This window comes from Ochotona curzoniae, unplaced genomic scaffold, assembly GCF_017591425.1.
Source record: "Ochotona curzoniae isolate NIBS_2020 unplaced genomic scaffold, NIBS_Ocur_1.0 scaffold_461, whole genome shotgun sequence".
Lineage (NCBI taxonomy): Eukaryota > Metazoa > Chordata > Mammalia > Lagomorpha > Ochotonidae > Ochotona > Ochotona curzoniae.
Genome location: NW_024467120.1, coordinates 4,296,387 through 4,299,686, shown reverse-complemented (window position 1 = coordinate 4,299,686; position 3,300 = coordinate 4,296,387). Strand labels below are relative to the sequence as shown.

Here is a 3,300-nt window from a genome sequence, read left to right as displayed (position 1 = left end):
TTAAATGGAGAACTAAGGGCATGAATGCATTTTAATACCATTTTCATCTGGAAGGAAAAAAAAACACCATTAAACTCAATAATAAGAGGGATATGTTAAATTTCTTCCCTAATCATGATGATTTTCCTCTTACCCATTTTGGAACAATCTGAAGTGCCCTCCTTCTTTTGTCAGCCTCACTGGCACTTTGCAAGCCTGCAATTTACAGATACCCAGTTGTAATACAGTTAGCAGCACGCACCCTGTTAGCATACTGCATGTGGTGTGGAAACGGTTTCTCATGGCCATTGCTAGTGCCTAAACCTGGACAAGCATGGCCTAGTACAGGGTCCTACATGCAGCCAGAGCACGTGGGACATAGGTTCAAGGATCAGGAGTGGGGAAGGCATGGGAGAAACTGAGAAGGAGGGACAGCCAGCTCTAGGGCATGACATCAGGTTACTTGGGCTGTCTGCTGGGGATCGATTACACTGCACACCCTCCCAGAAAGCTTCTAGAATGTTTTTTGGAATTACACCCAAGAGAAGGAGGAGCAGTTACTCCACAGCTCAACCTCTCTTTCTCAAGGATTGCCCTGAAGCTGCTTCATTTCCTTAGGTGCCAGCCCCAAGTCTGTGCATGTGGCAGAATGACTGGGTGGTTTTCACAGTCATCGTAGCAAGCATTGGCAGGGAGTTCAGGGCAGTGAGCAAGAGCAAAGCCACTCTGAATAGGCCACTGCATCAGGCTGTCCCTGCTAGCATGTGGTTGCCACGGTAACGGGCATAGTAGGAGGACACGGTGCAAGAGTGTGAACAGGTAGCTGAGCTGCCCCACTTACTACATACAGGAATCCTGCCCAGGGACTGGCAGAGCCTGGATGTATTTTGTGTGTGTAACCAGTGGCAGTCCTTGTCTGCCATGCCCTCTCTAACACTGATGTCTGGTTTTCCATTTCCCTCCTGTTCCTCATCTCCCTTGGTGCTGATGGCAGGTGTGCTCAAGTCTAGCCTCTCTTGTAGAGTCTTGAGTATTTGTGTATCTGTCTTCTTTCCTTGACTAGATTATTGAGAAACCCAAGGCTGTTAGAAGTTTCTTGAGTCATTGAAATTGTGGGCCAGGATCTAAGCATGAACCTTCTCAGCATCACCCTGGACTTAACTGAGACCATATTAACTCCATTTATGGTATTAGTCACCTTAGGGGTCTTGTTTTATGAAACAAATTGGAAGGGGGTCAGATGGAGGCAGCCAACACACCGTGGCAGGTGCCCTGGGACAGCGCAGAGGCCAAAAGCTTGACTGCAAGGGACAGACAGATGTTGTGTTGCTGCATTGTCCCTGCAGTTGCTGTGAGCCACTGATGCATTGAGGAGATCTTCCATGGTGCTCTGTTTCCAAAGGTCTCAAGGTATAAGACATCTGAGGTTTCCTTTCATGATAAAATAGTTCAAATAAAAACCACAGTGGCTCCCAGACTCCTCTCCCATGTTTCCAGGGGAAGCAACTGGAGATTCTTCAGGTTGTAGAGTAAGTTTTCTTAACTGGAGCACTGTTATGAAAACAGTGGCCAGATATTTTTTGGGTCGAATACTTTTTTTTCATTTTGCGGGGTGGGAGGGGGGCGTAGTGAACTTTCATTGAGGGTGGCATGACAAGGTAGGGCTCCCAAGGTCCCGCCTCTTCTTCAGTCTGGGATGGAGACTGTGAAGGGGGCAGATTCTCAGTGTGGTGGGGGCTGAGTGGGAGCAGGGATTCCCCAGTGGCCTTGACTTTCTTCTGGTGCTCTTGCTGGGGTTGGTGGTCTCGGGGGCTCTTACTCCTTCAAGACCATGTGAACCGTGAGGTCTGCCACCCAGTTGCTGTAGCCAAAGTCATTATCATACTGGGAGATGAGCCTGACAAGCAGTCACTGAGGGCAAGCCAGTCCGAGCATCAAAGGTGGAGGAGTGGGTGTCACCATTAAAGTTGTAGGAGACAACTGGTCCTTGGTGAAGCCCAGGATGCCCTTTAGGGGGCCCTCGGACGCCTGCCTCACCACCTTCTTGATGTCATCACACTTAGCACCTTTCTCCAGGCAACAGGTCAGGTTCACCACAGACGCGTTGGGGTGGGCACGTGGAAGACCATGCTGGTGAATTTCCCATTCAGCTCCAGGATGACCTTGCCCAAGGCCTTGGGGGTGCCAGTCAAGGCCAGGATGATGTTCTGAGCTTCTCCACAGCCATCACACCACAGCTTCCCAGAGGGGCTGTCCACGTTCTTCTGGGTGGTGGTGGTGGCATGCCCTATGTTCATGAGTCCCTCCACAATGCCGAAGTTGTTGTGGGTGACCTTGGCCGGAAGGGATAAGCAGTTGGTGGTGCAGGAGGTGTTGCTGACAATCTTGAGAAAGTTGTCATACTTCTCACGGTTCATGCCCATCACAAACATGGGGACGTCAGCAGGGGGGGCAGATGATGATCCTCTTGGCCCCACCTTTCAAGTGAGCCTCAGCCTTCTTTATGGTGGTGAAGACTCCAGTGGACGCCACTACATACTAGGCACCAACATTTCCCCATTGGATACTGGAGGGATCTCGCTCTTGGAAGATGGTTATGGCTTTCCATTGATGACAGACTTGCCATTCTCCACCTTGACCATGCCATGAAACTTATCGGGGATGAATCATACTGGACATGTACACCTCATAGTTGAGGTCAATGAATGGATCGGTGATGGCCACAATGTCCAGTTTGCCAGAGTTGAAAGCAGCCCTGGTGACCAGGTTCCCAATGTAGCCAAATTTGCTCACTCCGACTTTCACCATCATGTCACAGGGACACACTGGCACTGCATGAGATGAGGTGGCTGTCTGCCAAACAGGAAGGAGCAGAGAGCCCAGACGCTTCTTTATGGAAGGTTCAGAACTGTCACTTGCATGATGGATGTTCAGTGCCATGTCTGCCTTTGACCCACCTGATGTCAATAAACCTTGTCCCCGTTTCCAGCTGTGACAATGAAAGGACTTCCTGAAGGGGCCAGATGTTCTGTAGGGTATATCTCTCCTGGTTAGGATTCAGACAGATGTGGAGAAGGAGAGTGGGTTGGAGGGACAGGATGGTAAAAGACATCTCAAAGGGTGCCAGGTGGCTTTTGTATTTTTTCTTTGTAGGGACTCTAGCAGTTGTTTCTGGGTTGACCTCCCAGCTTTTCTGAGAAGAAAGCCAAGAAAACTGTGCTGACGGTAACTTCAGACAGTTTTTGATCCCTAAGCCCTCGGTTGTCTCACCTGTGAAATGGGGATAAAATGGAAGCCACTTTGTGAAAGAAAATCCGTGCA

At 49.7% G+C, this 3,300-nt stretch overlaps 1 pseudogene; it reads right to left on the bottom strand.

Annotated features, from left to right (window-relative positions):
* Window positions 1-1,794: 1,794 nt before the first annotated feature.
* Window positions 1,795-2,787, bottom strand: LOC121147792 (annotated as a pseudogene).
* Window positions 2,788-3,300: the final 513 nt, after the last annotated feature.